The following is a 26,235-nucleotide window of genomic DNA, read 5'->3' on the forward strand; positions in this document are numbered from 1 at the left end:
TTCTACCCCGGATTCTGTCAGTAGTTCTCTCCTTTGTCCCTTTCCTTAGGATAACTCACTCTCTTCACGTGGAAGGAGTCCACTATAAGGAGGGAATCTTTGACTTACTAAATTTGAGAGTGAGGTGCTGGAGAAGTCTGTGGTGCTCTTTTCCACTTTGTTAATATGTGCATATGATTTCATCAAGGTATTCAAAATTAGTTTCCGGTTACCAACCACAGAAAAACTTGATATTATAAGTCGAGGAGGCATGAAAGATTAGCTTTATTTTTTTAACATTAATTTATTTATGCATACAAGAATTGGGGTGTCGGCCAGAGGTTGGGGGGTGAGACGATTCACCAGAGAGAATGGGGAGCAAAACAGGCAGATCCACTGAAATACACTGCTGAGGGGGGCAGCAGGCGAGACAGGAGAGGTCTGTTGTGCCATGTGGGTTGCTCCCTGGTTGGCTGGGGATCAAACTCATGCTGTAGTGGTGGGCAGTAGCTTGATAACGCTGTCTTTAACCCCTGTGTCACCAGGGAGGCCTGAAAGGTTAACATCAAGACAAACAAATGGGGGAGGAGGCACAGGAATAGATATGTGTGTTTGTGTACATATCCTAGAGAATCATGATAAAATGTCCATTATCTCACTTACAGGAGGTTAGAAGTACAAATAAATTAGAAAGGACTTCTCAATAATTAAAGTTATGATAGTCTAGAATACTCTGAAAATGTGATTAGCTCAATATTGGACTGATGTTGTGAGACAAAGAGTAAAGGCTACGTGTATGCATACATGACTTTCTGGAAATGTGTTAATTTATTATGGAGGCAGTGATGTCATTGGTAAGGACAAAGCTATAAAAAAAATCCAGTTTACATACTTGTACATAATAAACTTATTATCCACATGGACCAAAAAAGTTTCATAAATCCGTCACTATGCTCTCATGTTGTACACAAATGTATCTGGAGGAGTGAGGACTTTTATTATAATAATATGACACTTGTCAGTGAATAAATTTCTCTGATCACTTGTGTAACTTTCAACTGCTATATTCAAAAGCAGTTGCTTTACTAAATCTGTAAAACATTCTATTGTTTTAAGAGGAGAGTTCAAATGTCTGTGCTTGGGAAAGAAGACCAACATTTTAAACAGATGTTTGCTAAGAGGAGTAGTTATTTTGTGAACCTGTCAATTACAATAGTTAGAGAATATAATTTCCCTTTGAAAATGCTTTCCAAAGTCTGTGGAAAATTAACTTGCTGACTGTCTTCTTCTAACAAGTCATTAATTTATAGTCTTTCCAAACACATTTGCCTAGACCCAGAAGTAACTAGTTAATTTTTCTATCTCCTCATAGAATGGTGGCCCAGATGTGGCTGCCAAAGGCCAGAGGATGCACTTGACACATTCCTCATAGTCCCTCTATGTATCTAGATTTACCCAGAAGTCACAAAATACAAAAAAATATTTTTACTTGGCACCATAATGTTTATTTGGGATGAAGCACTGCTTATCTGGTGGCCTCTTGTAAGTACAAATACATCTGAGGGCATGTGATCAGATTGCTGACTCATCAGCTTGCTTTCCTTAATAAATTCCAAGATGATGGGTTGAGAAGGCAAGATTGCTTTTTGGATAATTGTCAGTGAAAGGAGAAAAGGGAAATTTTGACATTTGTATCAATTAGAATTAGATTTAGCAGCTTGGAAAAGAAAACCTAAAGACAGGAATGGCTTAAACATGAACCTGTTCCTCGCTTGTGTGGAGAAGTTCAGAGGCAGGCATCCAAGGAGGGTAGGCTCTAGACTCCCTCTGTATTTTTGGGGTTCCATCCTATTATATGGCTTCCACCCCCAAGGTTGCCTCATGTTCCAGGATGGGCTGCAGAAAAGAGAAGCCATGATTGTAAGAGGCTCCATCCTGCTGAGCCAGCTCCCTTTAGACTGACTTCTTTGAAGTCCCAAGAACTCATCTTTTTGGCCAGAGGCAAGTCACATGGCCACAGCTAGCAGCAGAGGAGGCTGGGAAATCTGTATCTTATTTTTGGTTGCCATGTGCACAGTCAACAATTGGAGCAAGTGAAGAGGAAGGAGGGTGTTCAGAAAGCAGGGACACTGGGGGTGGCAACTAGCCAACTCTGTTTGGCAAAAGAGGACAGTCACAGTTGGACTTAAAATTACATCAGGCTGAGGTTGTTCCAGACTTTCAAGAAGATGTCTGCTTTTTCTAGACTTCTTCATCTAGGCGTTTTCTGGGTGGAGGACAATCCTAAGGGCCAGGGGTGCCTGGTTCTGGCAAGTGTGTTTATTTTTCCAGAGACCTCAGGCCTAAAATCAACACAAAGGCACAAAATACGCCGTGCCTGCCCATGCAGACCACACTGTGCAGTGATGACCCAGAGGGCCAGGCCAGGGGCTGTCCTTCCCCAGAGGTTTGTAACTGGGAAGGTGGCTTAGATCAATGTTTCTCAAACTGCCTATTTTCCAGTGCTGCTCCTGGGATGACCGCAGGAGTTCAGCAGTACCCCAGCTTATCCCTTCCTGCTTTGAGGAGTCCTCTGACTTGAGATGTTACTTTGCTTTCACAGTGTTTTGCGTGTTGTTCTCAGGTTCTGGGGAAAGGGAAGAGATCATCCTGCTGATACAGCCAAATCCATTAAGACAAAATCCTTAAAGTTTTCACTTGTGGTTTCAAATGATGTTTTAAAATGTGTGGGTGTTGTGTAGCGCCTGAGAGCATTTGTTACAGGGATAAGCTTTCATTATAATGATATTGGTGGCAAAGATACCTGACTGGGCAGACAGTACATCAATTGATGATAAAAAATATAATGCCACAATTTAAAAGCCTTCTTTTATAATTTACATATCCTAAAATGCACAGCTTCAAATGTATATTTGCTTGAGTTGTAACAAATGCCTGCACTTGAGTAATCACCTCCTTAATGAAGATATAGAGCACTCCCATCACCCCCAGAATGTCCCCTCTTATCCTTTTCTAGGGAACCCTGCTCCAAGTGTTACTCTATGGTCATACCTCAGATTTTTTTCTAGGCCTTCTCTAGAAAAGTTCTCAAACCTCATATAAACAAAATCACATAATATGTACATATTCTTTTGGTTTGGGTTGCTTTTGTTCAATCTTGAGAATTATCCATGATGTCTTTTCAGTAGTTGATGCCTTTGATTACGCAGCAGAACTCCACTGGAAGAATACACGCATGCAAACTTGTTAATCCATTAATAGAGGCTTTTATGCAGGGAGCATTCACCACTGGCAAACATGCCAAGCACACCCCAGACCATATCTCAGAATAACCGGAGAAGAGTAGGGGATTTTGTGATTCCCCTACTCTTCTATTAGCTGGATGTTATTAGCACCTGATTCTGTCCATCATCCTGTGTGGTCTCGATGGGAGGCAAACTGCCAGAAATCAGATCCTCCTTCATGATGGAGGCACAGCCTGGGTTGGGGGGGGGGGGGATGACCTTGGCCTGACCAGTCCCCTGTTCTCTTCAGGGGCACTGGGGCCCTAAGGGAGTGACCTAGTCAGTGGAAACTGCAACATGCAAAGTGGAGACTCTTGCTGGGCGGCCTCTGCCATGGCTCTCAACTGACCTTGAGAGCATCCTAGCATCTAGTCCATTTCCTTTCCTTCCATTAATTCCAAAGACTTCCCTTTTGTTTAATTCAGCCATCTTGATTGCTGAGTATTCCCTTCACTGTACTGATAAGGTTCAGGGGCCCTCCTGGGGTCCCAAGGGCTACAACTGGATGACAGGGTGGGAACGAGCACCTGGTCAATATCTGCCCAAGGAGACACAACGTCAAAGCTGACACTGGCAACACCAGCCTCTTTCCTACCCTGTGACTTTACTTCCATCCCAGGTGACTAGGAGGGCACAGGTGATGAGGAAAAAAGCACAGATTCCCCCTTCACAGCCTCCACTTCTCTCGACAAAGCCAACCAGTTCATACCTCTGCCCTCTCCCACCCACTGAATCCTTGATTTAACCCACTCACCTCTCCATTTCTCCCTCCTTCAGATCAGAGGGAAATCCACAAATCCACCCCAGAACACGTGGTACAATCTTCATGCCTTTCTGTGGCTTAGCGAACATTACTCTTAAACCCTTATTCTGATCTTTGTTTCATGTTTACAGAAGTGGATTCCTTTTATGCCTTTCCCCTGACAGGAATAATCCCTTTGGAATTTAAGCTTTTAAAGAGGAGCTCCTTGGATTATTTGAAAAGCAGCCTGCCTCCTCCTACAAAGAGGCGGGGGTCTGGAGCTGGCCCTGGCAGGCTAGGGAGCCACACGTGGGGATGTTTGTATGAACAAACCTAACGAACCAGCCTAGGGAAAGGAGCTTTCAGCCCACAGCTTGGATCTGGCCTCTCCCTTCCCCCAGGCCCACTTCCATTTTGGCTAGTCAGCACCGAAGGCAACCTGGAGAGTGAAGAAAGGGGGGCTGAGGGGAAGCTGTCAAAAGATGGGGTGGGCCAAACAGACGACAGAGAACTGTCATCTGCAGCCCCAGGGGAGCGAAGATGAGGTTGAGGCCAGAGTCTGCCCTCCTGGGTCAGGGCCACTTGTTTTCAACTTTTCCTGGATATTAAAATGTGAGGACATCCTAGAGGAGGATTAAAGTGTGTGATGGTGTCACTCACTGCCCAGATGCCTCCAGTGAGTGCCTTTCACCCTCCCAGGGGACGACAGCCCCTTCGGAGGCCACTTCAGCTGCTGAGGTCACCTCAACCAAGACAATGCCCTTCTCGGGGTGGCCACATCCAGTGACTGAGTGTGGCAGGGATACAAAGGCCTGACTGATTTGGCTCAACTCGGGACAGTGCTGAAAGGCGAAATGTCGTTTGAGGGTCTGTGTCTCAGCACTGTTTCTTGTTGCCCGTCACTCTCCTCCGCAGTGGTTGGCCAAGGCTGCTCCCCTAATAAGCAAGCAGCAAGCGTCCTTCTTGCAAACTCTTCCTGGGGAGCCCAACCTTAGGGACAGACATGGTTGACATACAAGTTAAAACTCCCAACACATAGAAATACAATGTACTGTAGCTGCACTTTCACAGAACAGTTATGAAATTGTTTTAATGTTGACTCACTGCTTACGGCATCAGTGAATTCCTGCAATCCTGGGTGCGTGTCTTTACGTATCTTGTGTAGAAATCAAAAGTCCTGTGAGGTAGTTGCTATTATATCCCATTTTATATGTGAGGCAACCCAGGTTCAAAGAGGACAAATAACTTGCCTAAGGTAGCCAGGTAGCCAGGTAAGGTAGGTTCCAGAATCTCTACTCTCAGGCACAACATTCAATGTTATCCTTCCCTCACATACCTCTGGAGTCTCTTTCAACAGGGCTGGGGCTTGAGGTCAAGGATTGTTTCTCAATCTTAAACATTGTCTAGGTCAGGAAGGTAAAAACTAAGTATAAAAATGTGAGAGAAAAAGAAGAGCATGAACTTGTCCCATCTCACAGTAAAAGTTTTTACAGTTAAAAACATGACTCTCATAGAAATATGAGTATATGTCTAACTTTTAACTGATTGTATTAGTTCTACTACAACAAATTACCACAAACCAGATGGCTTAAGACAATAGAAATGTATTCTCTCACATTCTGGAAGCTGGAAATCCAAAATCCAGCCATCAACAGGACCACACACCCCCGCAAAGGCTCTTGGGGAAAACCCGTCCTTGCCTATGAGCTTCTGGTGGCTGTCTCATCCCAGAGCCTTTGGGCTTGTGACCACATCTCTCTTCTTCCTGCCTCTGCCTTTGTATCCCCTCCTCCTCTGTCTTCTCCTCTCCTAAGGGCTTGTCATTGGCTTTAAGGTCTACTCAAGCCATCCAAAATGATCATATCTCAAGATTCTTAGTTACAGCTGCAAACTTTTCCTAATAAGCTGATATTCACAGTTCCAGGGATCTGGAAAAGACATCTCTTGGGGGCCACTATTCAATCCACTACATTCTGATGAGGGAGCCAGGAGACTGGTAAAGTTAATTCAAAGGAAAGTTTGAAAAACAGGTTTATGTAGACAGTTGGCAAAGGCATGGTGCAGTAACTTTGCTCAGGAGTCAAATTGAATGGGTAATGTCTCACAGAGTGATAAGACCAAGGTTAGCTTTTCCTGCAGACAGAAATCCATTGGAACAAAAATCTAAGCTAGCATGTGACTGCATAGATCATCCTAGTCAATAGAAAATAAGTTAAAGTGCATCTCTTAGACTAGAACTTTCTGCAGTGATGGAATATTCTCTATCTGTGCTGTCCAATCCAGCAGCCAGATACATGTAGCTAAAGAGCACTTGGAATGTGGCTATTACACCTGAAAACTGAAGGTTTTTATTTAATTTTAATTGTAATTAAGGTTTAAATATAATAGCCACAGGTGGTTAGTGACTATAGTGTTAGGTGGTACAGCCCCAGAGCATGGAATAATCCCTAGCAGGGCCCAATAGACAATGCTTTGCTGTGACAGAAAGAATATGCTGTTGCCTTTTCCTCAAATTTTTGTGTTTTCTTAAGACATTAACAGTAGACCTGAGGCTGAACCAACGATGGGGAGAGGTGCGAACTGTGGCCAACTGGTATTTCAAGTCTGCACAATAAGGAAAGCACTTTGTTGAGTTCTAATCAAGCACTGCCCTGCTGCCCCAACTGTTCATTTGCCAGAAGCTTTTAGGGGAACTTTTATGCAAAATATCTTAATATTTTGAGACTGGCTAATTGCTGAGCTTTGCTCTAGGAGAACTTGGCTTTGCTTACTTACCTCTCACAACTTGTTTTATTTCTAGCTATTTTTGTTAATATGCCACACCATCCAGCACTATACCTAACACATCCTCGACACCTCCTCCCAGTGATACAATTCATTTGGTTCAACAAGCATTTATTGAGCATCTGCTATAGTTCAGGGATTGGCTAACAGGCAGGTTGTTATAGGTGTGAATAAGACATCACTCACCCTTATTCTCATGGGCTTCCAGCATGATATGACATAAGACAAAGTACTTTATAAAGTGCAGTGATAGAGGGGAGCACCAGTGTTCTGAGAATCAGGGTACACCTGGCTCCAATTGAGGATCTAGGGAAAGAGAAGATGACAACTAAGCTAAACCCTAAGAGTTGCCCAGTAAAAGGAGATTTAAAGGGCATCCTAAGCAGTGGCATCTGAGAGGACAGAAGATGTGATTCTGGGCACAGCACAGCATATGGGGGAAACCAGAAGTAGTCAACATCACTGAAGTTTAAAATCAGGCCACTAGAAGTGAAGAAAGAGAGGAAGCAAGGGTCAAATCATAAAAGATATTCTAGTATATGATGTGAAGGATGTTTATCACTGACTTACCAAGACACTGGAGTGAATGAGTAGATGAACCTTCATTGAACAAATAGTCTTGAGTAGATAGCAGTGGAGACACTGATGATACAGGCAATTAAAATAAGATCTTTCTGCTCCTGGGGTTTACCTGTACCTAGATGAGATAAATTATAAACAAGTGAATAAATGCATAAGTAAGGTGGTATTCTAGATAAAACTTTTCAGGCTTGAACTAGAGGAAAGAAGAATGTGAGAGAGAATGTTGAGAGCTAGGAGGGGGTTCATTTGGTAGCTGCTCTGAAAAGGTAGTATTTGATTGGAATCTGATGGTTCCAAGAAGGAACCATCCATATAATGACCCAAATTCTGTAAGGATAACATTCTAGGTCTGTCCCTAACTCAAGAATCATGTAATAACATTTTTTATCGCCAAATTTTAAAAATCTACATAGGAAAATAATTAAAGAGCATTTGAAAACAGAAGGGAGAAAAAACAATCTGTAATCTTACTACCTTAATACTTCTTCTATTTTTAGTTGCGTATATCCCCCTCAATCTGTGTTTCCATGCATATGTATTTTATATAATTGATATAATCAACTATGTACAAATTATAATCAGCCCTTTCACCCAACATTATAAGTATTTTTTACAATAACCATAGTCCTGACTACTATAATTTTCAATTTCTGCATTATTGTCCATTCAGTGGGCCTAAGACAGGGTATTTTTCCTCTCCTCTGTCACACATTTAGACTGTTGTACAAATTTTCCTGCTTATGAGTATAAACATCTTTATACACACACATTTTTCATCTTCTTTCAAATAACTTTCTTAGATAAATTTCCTGAAAATGAGTCTTGTGTCAAAGGGAATACTTTGGATACAAGTTGCCAAATTGTTTCCAAAAGAGGTAGCTCTGATGGCCTAGGGGTTAAGTCTCAGTGCTATCACCACTACTGCCTGAGTTCGATCCCTGCCAGGGAGCTGACCCACATATGGCACAGCAGACCTCTCCTGTCTCGCCTGTTGGTCCCCTCAGCAGTATATTTCAGTAAATCCACCTGTCCTGCTCCATATTCTGTCTCGAGTGAATCTTTCACCCCGGGACCTCTGTCCTAAACCCCAGTTCTTCCAAGCAAAAAATAAAACTATTTTTTTTTTAAGGGGAGGGGATAGGGAAGAAGATTGTGTATATGTATGTGTGCGTGTGTGCATGTTTGTGTAAGAATATCAGCAGGCAGACCTATAAGCCATCCTGTTCTGTGAGAGTAGAGTCCTGGTGTGCTTTGCTCAGTATTATGTGCAGTGCCTGGCACACAAGAGCTCAGAAAAGGAATGAGTGAATGACTTTGAAACATAGGTTCTTCAGCTCAAGATTTGTAGTTGAATCTGCTGATGTGCTCCAGAATATTGCACATCATTCTGCTTTTGTAGATTTGACTTTTGATTAGAAAAACAAATACTAAATAGATGCTTAAGGAAATTGGAAATTAAGCTCAGCACATGTCCCAGCCTTCCCCTCCAAGTTCCTAGAAAAGACTTAGAAGATACCTATGTCTTAGATTATATACCCATCTATACATGCATATGTTTACACACCCTGTTCAGTCCCTCACCCTATTCCCCAGACCCAGGCCATGGTAAATAAACACAGGCATATCTTGATTTATTGCACTTCACTTAGTGTTTTGTAGATGATGTGGGTTTTTTTTTTTTTTCTATATTGAAGGTTTGTGGCAACACTGCATCCAGCAGGTTCATTGCTGCCATTTTGCCAACAGTGTGTTCTTACTTCATGTCCCTGTGTCATATGTTGGTAATTCTCACAATATTTCAGTCTTTTTCATTATTATTATATCTGCTTCCATCATTGGTGTTACTATTGTAATTGTCTTGGGGCGCTAGGAAACATACCCACTTAAGATGTCAAATTTATGTGTGCTGACTGCCCATCCAGCTGGCCTTTGCCCAGTTCCTCTGCCTCCCTCTGGACTCCCTGAGACACAATAATATAAAAATTAGGTCAGCAAGTAACCCTAATACTAGGGTTCAAGTGAAAGGAAGATATGCATGTCCCTCACTTTAAATCAGAAACTAGAGATGATTATGATTAATGAGGGAGGCCTGTCAGTGCTGAAGTGGTCTGAAAGCTGGGGCCCTTGCATCAAGCAGCTAACTTGTGAATGCAAAAGAAAATTTCCTAAAGGAGATTAAAAGTGCTATTCCAGTGAGCCTACAAATGATAAGAAAAGCAAAAAATGCCCCAATGCTGACTTGGGGAAAGTTTCAGTAGTCTCAATAATATAACATCAAACCAGCCACAACATTCCCTTCAGCCAAAGCTTGATTTAGAACAAGGTCCTAAGCACTTCAATTCTGAGACTGAGAGAGGTGAGAAGGCTGCAGAAGAAAAGTTTGAAGCTCTAGCAGAGATTGGTTCCTGAGATTGTTTAAGGAAAGAAGCCATCTTTATAACAAAAAAAAGTGCAAGGTGAAGCAGTAAGAGCTAATGGAGAAGCTGAGTAAATAATCCAGGAATCCAGCCAAAGTCATTGATGAAGATGGTGACACTGAACAGATTTTTAAAGTAGATGAAACAGGCTTCTGTTGGAAGAAGATGCCATCTAGGGCTTTGATAGCTAAAAAAGCAGAAGTCATGATTGACTTCAGAATTTCAAAACATAGGCTTGTTAGGATTTAATGTGACTGGTGACTTGAAGACAGTGCTCATTTACCATTCCAAAAATCTAGTGCCCTTAAATTATGCTAAATCTACTCTCTGTGCACACTATAAATGGAAAACAAAGCCTGGATGATAGCACATCTGCTCACAACATGGTTTACTGAATATTTTAATTCCGCTGTTAAGAGCCACTACTCGGACAAAAAGATTCCTTTCAAAATATGACAGTTTGGGGCCTCCCTGGTGGCGCAAGGGGTTAAGACGCAACCTTTGAAGCTAACTGCAGCCACTGCAGCAGAAGTTCGGTCCCCGACCAGGGAGCAACCCACATGGCATAGCAGACTTCTCCTGGCTTACCTGCTGCTCCCCTTAGCAGTGTATTTCAGTCAATCTGCCTGTTCTGTTCCCCACTCTGTCTCTGGTTAACCCTGTCACCCCCATACCTCTGGCCTGTACCCCAGCTCTTGTATGCATAAAAATAAATCTTTTTTTTTTTTAAAAAAAAAAGACAGTTCTTTGAACTTGCACCTGGTTACTCAAGGGGACCAATGGAGTGTACAGGAGATAAATGCTGTCTCCAGGCTGCTGACACAATATCCATTCTGCAGCCCATGAGTCCAGGATTAATTGCAACTTTCAAGTTTTATTATTTAAGAAATATACTTTATAAGGCTATAGCTGCCACACATAATGACTCCTCTATTACATCTGGGCAAAGTGAACTGAGAACCTGGAAAGGAGTCGCTGTTCTAGATGCCACTAAGAAGGCTGTGATTCATGGGAGGAGGTCAAAATACCCACATTCACAGGCATTTGAAGAAGTTAATTCCAACTTGATTACCTTGAGAGATTCGTGATCTCAGTGGAGGAAGTGACTGCAGATGTGGCCTCGATGGCAGAAGAGCTAGGACTATGGTAGAAGGGGTAGAGGGGAGTAGGGGAGGGAAGAGGGGTAGCTGCCCTGCCGTGGTCTGAAGATGAAACTTGAACTGAGGAGGGGTTACCTCTTCAGGATGAGTGAAGAAAGCAGCTTCTTGAGATGGAAATTACACCTTTTGAAGATGCTGTGAATGTCATTTAAATGACAACAAACAACTTAGAATGTCAGGTAAACTCAATAGCTAAAGCAGGGAGGATGAGAAAGTCAACTCTGATTTTAAAAGAAACTCAATGCCATCCATTGAGCTAAATGCCATCCAACTGCCTCACATGCTACAGAGAAATCTTTTGTGAAAGCAAGAGTTGATCGGTGAGGCAAATTTCACTGATAGTTTCTTTTAAGAAATTGCCACAGCCACACAATCCTTTAGCTACCACCGGCATGATCAGTCATCAGCCCTGAACATGGGGCCAGACCCTCCACCAACAAGAAGACTATCACTCACTGAAGCCTCACAGGATGGCTAGCATTTTTTAGCAATAAGTATTTCTAAACTCAGATGTGTACATTGCCCTTTTTAAACATTAGCTATTGCACACTGACTAAACTACTGCGTAGCGTAAACATAACTTTTACATGACTGCGAAACTAAAACCCTTCATGTGATTCACTTTATTGGGATATTGACTTTATCATGGTGCCTCATGCCCAGTATATCCAAGCACAGTATATCCGAGCTGTGCCCATCAAGTGCTCACAGACAGCCCTGTGGGGCCTCAGGTGAAAGATAAGCAGTCTTCACTTAGGTTCTTATAAACAGCCGCTGAGATAAAAATTGTGGAAAGCTGATGATCAGGAAATACTCCCAGAAAGAATGGGCCAGAGAGTAAGGAAGTGGGACCAGGAAGGGGGGCAGCCAAGGGTGTGAAAGCAGAGTCCCACAGAGGCTTAATGTGGGGAGCTCTTACTGTGGGGCACTTCAGGTCGCACAGAGAAGTGTCCCAGCAAAGGGTAAGGGGCCAGGAGGGTTTAAGTCCCCTGTGCCTATCAGCACATAAATGCCCCAGGGACCAAAATTCCCTTCCTCCACTCTTGGTGTGCACTGGAAAGAGTGGGCCAGCAAGCTGAGGGCCTGCCTGGGATAGAGACATGGATGCTGTCTGTCATGAATAAAATCTTCAGGAGCCTGTTTAGAAAAAAATGGGAAAAAGATTTGAGGGCAGGTGGATGGAGCCCTGCCAGCTCCTGCTTCAAGCTCTCAATGTGAAAAAGAACCTCATGAAAAGAGATATCAAACTTAACCAATGAGGGCCTCTCTGGTGGTGCAGGGGTTAAAGTCTCAGCACTATCAAGCTATCCCCAGCCACTGCAGCATCCTGGCCAGGGAGCTACCTACATGGCACAGCAGACCTCTCCTGTCTCGCCTGCTGCTCTCCTCAGCAGTGTATTTCAGTCACTCTGCCTGTTCTGCTCCCCACTCTGTCTCTGGTGGATCTTCTCACCCCCCACCTCTGGCCTGTACCCCAGTTCTTGTATGCGTAAATAAATAAAATAAATCAACTTAACCAATGAAAGAACAAACATTGAGAAATGAAGGTCATTGAAAAAAGACAGAAAATGACCTAGAATTAGTTTAAATCCATGGCTTTGGAAACACAGAAATATTTTATCTGCTGAATCCAATGGAGGGTTTGAAAATAAAGTTTTTGACCCCCAAAACTTTTTTTTAAAGATTTATTTATTTTTATACAAGAACTGGGGGGTGCCTCCCCAGTGGCACAGTGGTTGAGCGCTGGGATGCGAAGCTGCCCGCAGCCTCTGTAGCACCTCTGTAGCACCAGTTCGATCCCCTGCCGCCGCTGCTCTCCTCAGCAGTGTACTTCCATCCTTCTGCCTGCTCTGCTTCCCACTCTGGCTCTGGTGAATTCTCTCACCCTCCCAGTGCTTCTGACTGTACCCAGTGCTTGTATGAATACATAAATAAATCTTTAAAAAAAAAAAAAGAACTGGGGTATAGGTCAGAGACACGGGAGGGTGGGAGGATTCGCCAGAGACAGAGCAGGGAGCAGAACAGGCAGACAGACCGAAATATACTGCTGAGGGGAGCAGCAGGCAAGACAGGAGAGGTCTGCCATGCCATGTTGGTATCTCCCTGGCCAGCTGGGAATCGAACCCATACTGCAGAGGCTGTGGACACCTTCACAGTGCTGCACTCAACCCGCTGTGCCAACGGGGAGGTCCTCCCTGAAACCTTTTAAAAGCAGATGGACTAAATAGTGGAATGGGAACAGCTAAGGAATAAATTGGTGAAATGGAAGATTAAACTAAGATTGAACAAAGAAATTCTCTGAAAAGGGATGAAAAGTATAAATAAAAGTTAGGAACATGGAAAATAACTATAAAGCTCCCACATCTGGCTAATAACATTGTAGAATGAGAGGATAAAGAGGATAGATAGGAGAAAATATGTGAAAGATAATAGCAGAAAAATGTACCAAATTAGTGAAACACATGAGTCTTCAGAACAAAAAACTCCAACAAGACCCAAGCAGGAAACATTTTAAATGCCATTTAAAAAAGCAGTGACATCATGGTGAAATTTCAGAACACCAAAGACAAAGAGAAAGTTCTAGATCCTCCTAAGAGAGAAGCAGGTCATACACAAAGAGGGAAGTAAGTCTCCTATTTCTCGTTGGAAATAGTGGATGGGAAAAAAATAGTGAAGCCAGATCTTTAAAAATTTAAAAGAAAAAGTTTGTGATCATAGATTTCAAGTGAAAATATCTTTCACTGGGATACAAATACAGGCATTTCAGACAAGCAAGAACTCAAAAAATGTACCAATCACTAACCCATTTTGAAAGGATTGCTAGAGAATATATTGTACAAATTTGAGAAGAGCAGCAGCATAGAAAAGCAGTAAGAAACTATGAGAAAACAGACTGGCAAAATCTAATGTCAAGAAAAGCAATGCTCAATCAGGATTCCCACTGATTGTGCAAACAGATAATATGTGCAAGAAACACCTACTGTGCTATGACCATCTTCAAGGAAAGTGTCAGCCAAAGGATATCCTTGGACAGCCTCTGTAACAGCTCCATGAGCTTCACCAAGAATTGGTCAATGCACAGAGCAAGATCCACAGGCTTGTGCATGATGACAGCATTTATAAGAAGATGTAGAATTAGGGGGCCACATTCCTGGGTGTTTGTCAACTGGACCAAGAGTCTTTGTCCATCGAAAGGACATTTTTGTCTAACACACTCCCAAGCCACGTATTCTCTCTTCTCAAACCACAGCTTCTCTTATTTTGTAAAACTTTGGTTGACTCAGAATGAATTTGGATAATTTGCCCTTCTGATCTTTCTATTAGAGACCTTAAATTATTCCACTGAAACCTGCCAAAAGCTTTCAAACCTTTAGCATCGACTGGGAAGTGAAATTGAATAACAAATGAGCACAAGTCACTGGGGAAATTCTTGTTTGAAAAGAAAGGACAGAGCTGCTTTTAAATGGTTCTGCTTCAAACCCCCTTATTTATAACACCTCTTAGGAGTTTAAAACTATTTGCTTTTCTCTGATGGATTCGATCCTTGTGGAATTAGCTGATGGCCACTGAGGGTGGCCGTCTTTGTTTTAGGAGTTCTGTCCATCGGTTAAGACTGAGTATTTTTGTTTCCATATCAGGAACTTCAGTGATATCCATCTCCAGAGGGATTAGAGATTGTTAATTACTTTCTGTGAAACAGGGAGCCTGCAGCCCTGTAGCTTGTCAGGTTGGCTAAAAATAGAGGCTATAGGTTATTTTTAAAAACCTCATCCAGGGATCATGACCGTGAGTCACATTTATCTCTGGAGGTTGCCTGCTGAAGGAAAACCACATGGCTCTGTGGACATTTAAACCCCGCCTGAAACATTGCCACCTCTACAGAACAGTCACACTAACCCACCCAGGAGGAAATGGAGAAGTATTTGTGCACATGGAATTTTAAGACCCAATTTAGTTTAAAATAGATATTCCTTATCCCAAGGACATGTGCTATTTTCTCAGGACTAGCTCTGAACTAATGTTTGTCACTAGAAACATTGGAAAAAGCTGCTGTATAGCAATTTCCACTCATTGCTAGCCTTATTCTTTTCCTTTCTCGGGAATATCCATGATCTAATGAAGAAATATTCGCTGAAGAGGAGTTCCATGGCATGGGAGGTATCCGTCATCTCTGAGACATCAATTTCACTTGCTTACAGAACATTAAAAAGAAATTTTAAGTGATAAATGCATTAATCTACAGCTACTTATGATTAGGCTGTTCTGGCTAAAATGGAATACATTATCTGTAAGACATCTTTCATGCTCCCAAGGCACTTTAAAATAATGAAAACATATAAAATAATATCTGGGTAATTAAAGTAATGGCAAATAAAAACTTAGCATTATATGGAATTGCCTATTGGAGTAATATATCTCTTTTTATAAGCCCTTTGTGATATTGCTATTAATTTTTAAATAACAAAATATTGCTCTTGAACCAAAAATGGGATATTAACTAACACACACACTATTAATTGCTTTGCAAATGCAAAGTGCTAAATCCTAGTTTATAAAAATAAACCTTTGAGGTTACCTAATAAAATCTTACACGGTGCCCACTTTGAATCATCAGAGCAGAGGAAGAGACTCCCCCATATAGAAGCCATAAATATCGCTTCATAAGATGAGGTGTCTCCTCTGCGAGCTGATGGGTGTGCATCTGGAAGCCTGGCATTGCCCACCCTTTGTCCCCAACACCCACAGTCACTCTTTCCATTAGCCGGGTCCCCTCCCTGATGACTCAGGTATTTATTCTCCCATTGCCTTTTACCTAATGGGTTTTCTGAGCCGCAAGTGGAACACTTCTTCAAACCATGTCACTTTCTTACAGATGATATTTTGTCCCCAGTCCAGCCTGTTGTCTTGGCACCGCCTGCCTTCCTAATGGCACTGGCCCCGAAAATCCCAGGGAACTGGCCTGACGCCCCAGGTTTTCTCTGTTCACGGAAGGAGTGTGATTGATTGAGCATATCCTCAGTCACCTAGTCTCCGTGGACTTACTTCCCTAAGGACACTACTAAGGGCCCCACACTTCACACCACTGGCCCTCAGACAAGGTGAAAAGCTTAGAGTGTGTGCCTTAAGGAGGCGCTGCTCGTGGATTGGGGTAAGTGCAGGGTGGGCATTTGACAGCTCAAGAGCCAGTGCCTCCTTAAACCGCACACCCCTCCCTTCGCTTCATTCACTCACCTTAGCCCTGATTCTCTGCCCTCCAACTTCTCCGGGCACCCAAGTTACTACTAGGGCTCCCAGAAAGCAGGCAGCTGCATAGAGGGGGGAGAAGCAGGCTGCTTACCAGTGGGCACAGACCTCTTTTTCCTCCTCTCTCTTTGCAAGGAGTGTCTGTGAACACTAGGGATTCCTGGAGCCCATAGGATGGGTCCCTCAGCTTGTGTAATAAATGTCATGTTTCACATAAAGAACTGTTTTTTCTAGCACTTTTATAAACTATTTAGAAAGAAAATGTTTCCTACATGGCTATAAAATCATAAAATCTTGTAGCATTTTTAAGATTGCCTATTTTTTCCTCATAGAGAGTGTCAATGTTTATTAATATATCAAAGTTCTGAGAGTTCTTGCTGGAGAAAAAAAAAAAGCAGTCTGTTTAAATTTGTTTTAAATGGCCTTTGGCCACAGAACCTCTTTGGGAGGGACAGGAGGCATCTGTTAAAATCAAATAGAACTGGTGATCTGGGGAACTCAGTTTATGAGATCTGAAGGAGTTAAGGGGGTGTTGGTTTTGATATGGGAGACATGAATTCTTTAATATGACGGCAAGTCCACTCAGAAATAAGGGGACCCTGGGGCCTCCCTGGTGGCACAAGGGGTTAAGACGCAACCTATGAAGCTATTCACAGCCACTGCAGCAGGAGTTCAATCCCCAGCCAGGGAGCAACCACATGGTGCCGCAGACCTCTCCTGACTTGCCTGCTGCTCCTCTCAGCAGTGTATTTCAGTCCGTCTGCCTGTTCTGCACCCCACTCTGTCTCTGGTGAATCCTCTCACCTCCCACACCTCTGGCCTGTACCCCAGTTCTTGTATGCATAAATAAATCAATCTTTAAAAAAAAAAAAAAGAAAGAAAGAAAGAAAGAAAGAAGGGGTCCCTGGACTCTAATCACCGGGTTCCAAGATCTGTAAAGGGAGGGATTGGCCCCACTGAAGGCTGAGGACCCTTCCAGTTTTAAAAGGCGAGACCACCACGACTCAATTTGTCTCTTCCTTTAAGGGTGACACCCCCCCCCCAGAGGATCCCAAAGGGAAAGGATCTTTATATTAAAATGCACCGCCTCAAATTGGGACTCTTGCATTTGCCTACCCATTGAGAGCAAACTTTGAAGTAGGATTTCAGTAGAATTCAGGAACAGTGATCTCAGAAAATTTGTTCCCCTTAAGTATGTGGGAAATATCTTTAGGGTAAAGCAAACAATGAGGTGACTGAGTAATGCTATCATCCACTTGGCTTGTTGGAGACTGAGAAGAAAGGTGCACAAATACTGCAGCCTCTAAACCTTGCAGTAACTTTGATAAGGTTCAGGCTTTTGAATCTACAACAGCCTTTAGTGACTTCAGTTAATCCTAGCTTCAAGCCAACCTGGGATTTTAACACCAATTAATTGTCAGTCTAATCTTTATTCAGATATATCAATACCTCTAAGGCCGACATAAGAAGGCAAATATTTGCCTTTTGTGTTAACATAGCCAACTTTAACCAATAAATAGACATTGCTTGAATTCCTAATAACCATTCTTGATCATTTTTCTCCCATATTTTGAGAATTTATCGAGCATGCTATGTTTGCAAAGTGATTTGTTTTCCCCTTAAAAAGTAAATCCCAAACGCTTATCACCTGGCTGCCTTCCCAACCAAAAGCAGAGACACTTGTTAGTTATCAGTTGTACTTATTTGTTCAATTTTAAAGTTTTTGTTTGCCTTGCTGTAGTTTATATCTAAGTGATGTACATACCTTCTATGATTCTAAGGAACACGGGTGAAAGCTGACGCTCCAGCTACTGCTGACAGGGGCTTTGAAAAGTGGGATTGGAGCTGCTTTTAATTCATTCCATCACTTGGTTTTCTGTGGGCAGCTATGGGACCTTTCCTCAGGAGAGCTCCTGTCCCACTGAAACTGCCTCTCCTCAGTGTAATAAACCTGTCACCAAGATCATAAAAAATTGGTAGGGAGAGCTTATTAAACGCAGATCGGGGGTGCTGGGGCTGCCCCTCCCCCACCATTCCGTGTGTGGCCGTCTGCCCCACACCTACCCCCACCCCTATCCCCACGCTCCCCGGGTCCATCTAACCTTACCACGGCACCCAGGAGGGTGCCATTTGGTTCGGAAATTCCCCAGAGCAGAGGGACCTCCCCACCGGTTCCCTAAGCAATTTCGTGCATCTCCCTAAGGCAGGGGAGTACCCTTAAGAGCTCTGGGTTCCCCAGTTTTCTTTATAAAGAACCAGGTCCTGCTAGATCTGGTTTGCCTCCCAGACTTCACTAAGGTTCAATACAAAGATAAGCGGGTCTCTGTTGCGCGGGTTCCCTACTCTTGGAGAAGGAGGAATCAAAAGAGTAAATGTCAGTACTGCTGAGTGGGTTAGCATCTCCAGACAGTAATCTGTATCTCCCTCCTAGTGGTTGTTTTCAGACCATCCTCCCTTCTCCAGTGGGTCGTGCTGCTATGAACTCCTTGCCCTGGGGAGGTGTACCTGGACAGAAGAAATGCAAAGGTCTCTTCCTTGCTTAGATTCCAGGTGCCAATAAAATGTAGAAGTAGGGTCTCCCTGGTGGCGCAAGGGGTTAAGAAGCTGTTAAGAAGCACTATGAAGTGGTCTGCAGCCTTTGCAGCATGAGTTGGATCCCTGGCAGGGAGCAACGCACATGGCGCAGCAGACCTCTCCTGACTTGCCTGCTGCTCCCCTCAGCAGTGTATTTTGGTCTGCCTGCCTGTTCTGCTCCCCACTCTGTCTCTGATGAATCCTCTCATCACCCCCACACCTCTGGCCTGTACCCAGCTCTTGTATGCATAAATGAATAAATCTTAAAAAAAATAAAATGTAGAAGTAACATATTGATGTTTGAGGGGTGAAGGTTTCCTGGAGGGCTGGAGAGAGGAGACAAGGGGGTGAGTCCAGGAAGAGAAACTTATGCCCTGCTTCCTAGCAGAGCCCCATGAAGTCGGGAAACACCCAAAGAGATGGGGACACCTATGCCCGGCTTCTACCAGAGCCTCACTGAGGTGGCAGGCCCCGCAGGGAAGTCCAGAAAGAGCTGGCTTCCCACCAGCACAGCACCCATTGGGGGCAATTTGGTGTCTCCGGGTGACCGGAGTAGAGTGATAACCAAAGACCCAGTGAACCCACTGGATGCCTTTTCAAAACATAAACCGCACAAGTGAAAACTTGACTTAGGCTGATGTTCTACTAGCCTGGGGAGAATGGAAACTTAAAGAAAGTCAGTTGTTTTTAAAATTCAGTTGGGTTTTTTCCTATCAGTGACGCACCGAGATTTCTATGGAAAGCCCGGGCTGCAGATGAGGGGAAAGTGACTAGCCTGGGAGCACAGGTCCCCCACCCCTTCTCTTCCTCTTCACCAACTCCCCACCCTGGTGAACCCCAGAAGCAAGGCGCTTGTCTCTCCGTGGTCGCTGCGAATCTCAGGTCTGATACCACAGACCTAATTCCAAAGACCATGAGGCGACCAGGAGGGGAGGACTGGTTCTCCCAGCTGCACCAAGTTGTCAGATGTGAGAGGTACAGGGAGAGCTGAGGTGAAGAAGGCTCATGGGAAAATCTGCCTTTTCCCATTTATCCAGAATCCTAGTCCTTTCCCCCCCTTTCTTTAAGTTTGTGTTGGCAACAAATTGAAGGTGCAGACAGAAGGAAGGCTTAATTTGTCTGATCTTTGTACAAGTTATTTCCTTCCCCTTTACTGTTCAAAGGCAATAAAAACTGTGCATATCCACTCACTCTAACAAAATACCAGCCTAAAGCTCATCTTTTCACAAACATGGGAAACTGAATCCCAGAATGAATACTGTAGTGTCACTAAAGTCCGTTACTCAACTGATATGTTTGGGTAAACCCCCCTCCTTCGGAGAGGAAAGAATGCTTGAGAACCCAAAGGTCTTCAATTGAGATTTGCTTGTTCTTCTCTGTTGTGAGATCCCTCACCACCCGCCCCTGTCTGTGCCACATCCATCAATTGCAAAAAAAAATAAATAAATAAATAAAAAAGACGAACACCAAGACATGAAGAAAAATGTGGTAAAATTTGATGGGATGGAAGTAAATCCCCCATAACTTGTCACAGTGGCCCATCTCCTTGTAGCGGGAAAGTACCTTCAACTCTTGCCCCCTGCCTGCGCCTGCCTCCTCATCCTAACCAGGTCCCACGCCCCTCCCGTCACTTAAAGTCGAGAAACTTTCTTCATAAGGTCCAACTCTCAGTAGCCCTCCCTGCTAATAAGAAAATGCGTATGTGGAAACCTGAGATCATCCCAAATGAGTTCTAGCCATCAATTTCTACCTTCTCTCAAAGTGGGAGTTGTGCTGAGACACCAGGAAATAAATTACTGAATTGAGTTTCACTTCTCACTTTCACCATCTGGTGAAGGTGCTAATGAGCAATGCTGTGCCCCCATAGGAAGGAAGAAATTAGGGGAAGTAGGACCCAGGGCTGGTAATCAGGCCCTGGGCGACTCCAAGGTGCCTGGACCTTTAACCCATTCGGGTTTGGGTTTTATTTCCCCCGGCTGCAGCAGCCATTGGAGGTGAAATTTAGACTCCTCCAAAACACACCTCTCTGCTCCCCTCCTTCCCCCCACCTCCTCCAGCCTCGTGGCCTGAGCTCCCTTCTCTCTCCCGCTCCCTCCTTTTCCCGCTCCTCCCCCACTCTTCTGTCACCCTCCTTTCTTCCTTCCTCGCACCCTCTCCTTCCCTCATCTTTCCTTTCTCCTTCCTTCTTGCCTTTCTCTCCAGCGGCAGGTCGAGCATTTATAGTGCCTGCCACACCCTCACTATTACATTGCCAGGGCCCGAAAGTAGATGTGGAGCTGTCGGGGTTGCCTTCTGTAGGGTAAGGTAAAAGGTATCAGGCTTTTCTGCCCTCCCGCCATCAGGATAGATGAGGGAACCCTGTGATCCTGAATGCATGCCTGATGGCGGGCACCTGAAGTGGGTACACCTGCGCTAAGACTGTGCTTTTTAAGGGCGGCGTCACAGGGACGCCAGAAGCCGAAAGAGAAGCCGAGAGAGAAGCAGAGAAGAAGCAGCAGAAGCTGAGAACGCCAGAGAGCCCAGATAGAGTGAGGATTTGCTGGGGGCTGGGAGGACTGCCAGCCTCCTGGCCCCCCAGCACCCCTGCCTGCCATATGCCTGGTGAACCCCAATAAAAGACCTGCAAAAAGCCACTGAGGACTCTGATTCGTCCTTTACCCAGTCTGCATGAGGCCAGAAAACCTGCACTGGTCCATTCCTGACTTTACACCTTCCGTAGAGCTTTGGGGTCTAACTAAATTCCAGGAGAAACAGACAACTCAAAAGTGGCACAATTTGGTAACTAGCAGATAATAGAAGGCAGGTAGATAGGCAGGTAGGCAGGCAGGTAGGTGGATAAATATGATAGGCAGGTAGCTGATAGATAATAAATAATCAGGATGCCTATATTGTCTCCATTTGAAGGCTGGATTTTCTATCCTTGTCTCTTTCAATATGGTCCCTGAAGATTGAGCAAAATGGAGCTGCTTTTTTAATATGTATTTTCTTAAAAACAAAGGCTAGAGAGAGAACATTGAATGTAGATCTCTTCAGGTGACTTAGATGAATGGTTGTTAAACCAGCATAAGTTAGGGCAGAACTATATAAGGCATATGATACAAGAGGTATTTGACAATTTTGTGCCAGAGATAATGTGTGGAATAACAGGAGGTTTGCCTTGCTATAGAAAAACTCGTATTTTGCATTTCCAGATTATCTATTTTGATTTCTGCCTTAGCGTCTCATTATCATCATCTGTAACTGAAAATGTGTTAGAATAATTTTTTTGGCTTAAATAGAGTTGCTATATTGTGATTTATGGGGCAGGGGGAGGGGATGTAGAAATATATATATATGTCATTTAGATGACCAAAATATATTTCTCATATATATACTTCATTCACAGTTCTTGGCTCACAGCTGCTTTTGAATTTCTCAAGTGTTGAATGTTTGTTGCTATGTTAATGAGGGTAACCTTTGGAATACAGGATATTTGCTAGGGAAACCAACTTAAATATTGGGTTGAAACTTCCAGCCCTCTCCCTCCTGACCTCAGGGGAGGGAAGCCAGGCTGGCAGTCTGGTTCTTCCAACAGTGGACATTGAGTTCACCAGTCGTGCCTATATGTAGGGTAAGTGAAAGAGTGTCAGGCTTTTCTGCCCTCCTACCATTAGGATTGATGATGGATCCCTGCGGTCCTGAATGTGTGTGCCTGATGGTGGGTACCTGGTGTAGGGTGCTGGCATGAGCAAGTGGGTACACCTGGGCTGAGAGACTGAGCTTATAAGGGCGGTGTCACGGGGACGCCAGCAGAGAAGCAGAACCACAGGACAAGAAGAACAAATGTGAGAGCAGGGAGCAGAACCACGAGAGAAGCAGAGACTACCAGAGAACGCTGGAAAGCCCAGAGAGAGTGAAGACTTGCTGGGGGCTGGGAGGCTGGCAGGCCCCCCAGCACCCCTGCCTGCTGTGTACCTAGTAAATTGCAATAAAAGCCTGCAAAAGCCACTGAGGGCCCCAGGACTCCTCCTTTACCCAGTCTGCTTGGGTTATAGAGAACCTGCTCCGTGTCCTCCTGCCATTACAGTATGTAATGAAGAATCCATACAAGCCCCAAAGAAGGGGGCTTCAGAAAGCTTTGGGGTTGGCGAACTTGTGAAGATTTGTAGACAATGGTGTTCCTGGAGAGGGCATATAAGCGCCTGACCTTTTCCCCATACTTGGCCCCATGCATCTCTTCCCCGTGTTGTTGTTTCCGATCCTCTGGTAGCAGTTGCATAAGTAGGTGATCTAGTGAGTAAATGGGTTTCCTGAGTTCTGTGTGCTTCCCTGGCAAATTAATTCAAACTAAAGAGAATTTCCTGAGAACGTGTGAACTATGACCAGTCAGAAGCACAGATAATAACCTGAACTATTGAAGGGACCTGAAGTCCAGTGAGGGGTCTTGGGGACCTCTGCTCTGTAGCCAGTTGGTCGGAGCCAGGTGGCAGCCTGGTCTTACAGCCAGTGTCTGAAGTAAAGTGTGGTCTTGGAAGACTGAGTCCTTCACCAGTGAGAATCCTGACACCACTCTGAGCAGATAGTGTCAGAATTGAGTTGAATTCTTGGAGAATTTGCTTGTTGAGATGGGGAAGCCTCCCCTCACATACCCGTTGGATTAGGTCCAAGAACCCAGTAACACAAGAGTATAAAAACATCATTTCACCAAAGCATTGTTTCCACAAAAAAAAAAAAAAAAAAAAAGGTCCTGTCCAATTTCATAGGCTGATGCTGTATTCAAGTGATTGATGAATACTTTGCACATCTTTCTGGGCTCCTTGTAACCCTAGTAAGATTTAAGCCATTAACTATAAGATAATTACTTCATGTTAAAAAAGGAAAACATGAGGAGCGTTTGCCTATTTGTTATAGGTCCCAACCCAAAAGATTGGGTCCCTTATCCTCTAGCACAAGAAGGCACCAGAGAACCCTCAGTGTAGTCACGCCAGGCAAGGTTTCATTAGCGGCTCATGCACCAGCGAACTGGTGCCAAAGAGGAGACTTTAACATGGTCCTTCGAAGAGACTTAGGAGGAGACATTTAAAGGTAGGTCCATGTGTTTGGGGTAGGGAGAGTAGTGGGGGGACAGAGAAGAGCAGCGTCATAACTCGTTCTGGGTCGGGCTACTCCCAGGCATGCACAGACGGATTACATTCCAACTGTGCATGAGAGCTCTCCACCTTCACTCTCCAGGAAATTGTGAGATGATCATTAATCAGGGTCTAACACTTTTTGTCTAGCACAGTATCTTAGGGTCAGTGTGGTGGGTCAAATTGTTTGGGCAGGATGTTGAGACAGGGCTCACCAGTCCGTGATTTAGTCCACCTGGGGTAACTAATCCTACAGGTTTACAATTTACAAAAAAATGTAAAGGACATACTTTACAGTTATGTTGGTGATGTCTCTGAATTTGACAAAGTTCTCCATCTTTTAGGGAAAAAAAAAGTTTTAATTTTCTGTTAATCCAATTCAAAAGATTGTGAAGGAAAAAATCCAGTTATTTTTTTTTAAATTGGGACCCAGTTCATCTTACAGGTAAAAGACAGAACTTAATAAAATAAGAGGGCCAGACTCTGACATCCAAAAAATATAGCTGAGGCATGATTCCTTTCCACCCTCACTCCAGCTCTGCCAACTAATTACAATAAAACTCATTTTCAAATCTAGTTTTAGTAAACTTGGCCAGTTCTTTTGCATATACACAAGATTAATATATAAACAAAAATTAATATATATATTATAATATATAATCTGCTTTGCTTCAGTTCAACAAGTAACAGTAATGGGGCTGGGTTATGGAAAATCAAGTCCTAGAAACATAGGGCCAGCTTTTACAAAAACCAGGAAATTTGTCCCTTTAGCTTTCATTTTCATCTCATTTCATTTGGTTCTCTAGCCCTTATTTATTATGAAGCACTAAGTCTGATACAGAAAATATCTTCACATTAGATAAGCATAAAAATTAGTTAAGGAAGAGAGGAAAGAATTAAAGGAAGGGTCAGGTGGCAGAGCAGAAATGACAGCTTCGGCACTTATGAACCAACTATTGTGAGCCCCAATAGCTATAGGGCCATGGAACAGGTTGCTGAATCCCTGTGAGACCTACTTTGCTCATCTGAAAAATGGAAACACTTTATTTACCCTACTGGGTTTGTGGTGAGAATTAATGAGAGGTATATAAAACATGGTTAGTGCTCAGTTAATGGTTTTCCTTCACATAAGTTTAAGGTGTAACTGTTCTTTGTGTCGTTACCTTTCATGGGTAATTTTTCGCTTTCAGGTTTTTATAAGACTCTCTGATGCATTAACTGAAAAGAGGAAGCCCTGTGGGGATTTCCCACATCGTGGCCCATCAATTGGGGAAGCCTTCTTTGAGACATCAGGGCCTCCAGGGAGTTTATCCACTTACGCCACCAAGAAATCTTTCTGGTATTTTAAATGAGATTCACCCTGAATCAGGGCAGTCTGTTTCTCCATAGAACTCCTAGCTTGTCTGTTGCTGTGGATGATGTCATTTGTACTGCCATTCGGGAGATGTGGCCAGGGTATAGCAGAGAGCAATCTAGGGTGAGGTACCACTTCTCTTCACAGCCTCAAGTAGGTCAGAGTTGGGGTTACCAGATGTCCATATTTGCCTAGGACAGTACCCACTTAACCCTTTTGTCTCTGAGTAACTATTACCAGCAGTTCCTCCCTTTCACTCTTAAAGTGAGCCCAGTTTGAAAGCTCAGTTGTGTAGCTACCAATATCAGCATAAAGTTTATGTGGTCTAGGACAAGAAGTCACAAAAAGGAGAACGATGAAGTACACTAATACATAGTCTCTAAGACATTTAGATTACCTCAGGTACCTTTAAGGGGGGGGGGCGGGGGAAGGCCACTGTGTCAGTTTGCTAGCACATAACAAAGCACTGCAGACATGGCAGCTTAAGCAACAGAGATTTACTGTCTTGCAGTCCTGAGGCTAGAAGTTCAAGATCAAGGTGTTGGCAAGGGTTGCTTTCTCCTGGAGGCTTCTCCTTGGTGTTGCAGATGGCTGTCTTTTCTGAGTCTTCACACGCTTTTCCCTCATCAAGTCTGTGTCCTAATCTCCTCTTCTTATATGGATGCCAGTCATACTGAATTAGGGCCCACCCTCCAGAATTCATTTTAACTCCATTACCTCTTTGAAAACCCTATCTCCAAAGACAGACACATTCTGAGGGGCTGGGAGTTAGGACTCCAGGGTATGGATTTGGTGGGGACATCATTAAACTCTGGCATGCTGTGGGTCATTGGGTGTATCCTGATGTCAGATGTATTAACATATGAATAGCTGTGCTTGTCAGACCTGCAGGTAGTTCTAAAATGAGGGAATTTGAAAGGAAAAGGGCTAGTTCCATTCCTTGTGCTTTGGTGAGGGAGGGCATGGAGATGTATAAACCTCTTCCTCTGAAACTGGCACTTTCTCCC

At 43.7% G+C, this 26,235-nt stretch overlaps 1 long non-coding RNA gene across 1 annotated transcript in view; it reads right to left on the minus strand.

Moving 5' to 3' along the window:
* Positions 1-258: 258 nt before the first annotated feature.
* LOC129145358 (uncharacterized) overlaps positions 259-26,235 on the minus strand; it is a 67,004-nt gene continuing 41,027 nt past the window's right edge. The window contains exons 2-3 of the long non-coding RNA XR_008550875.1: positions 7,360-7,486; positions 259-530 (exon numbers count right to left, since the gene is read on the minus strand). This is a non-coding gene — a long non-coding RNA (uncharacterized LOC129145358). The remainder of the gene's footprint in view (positions 531-7,359; positions 7,487-26,235) is intronic.

The sequence above is a fragment of the Talpa occidentalis genome, unplaced genomic scaffold (genome assembly GCF_014898055.3).
Source record: "Talpa occidentalis isolate TD23 unplaced genomic scaffold, MPIMG_talOcc4v2.1 talOcc4.10, whole genome shotgun sequence".
In the NCBI taxonomy this organism is placed as follows: Eukaryota; Metazoa; Chordata; class Mammalia; order Eulipotyphla; family Talpidae; genus Talpa; species Talpa occidentalis.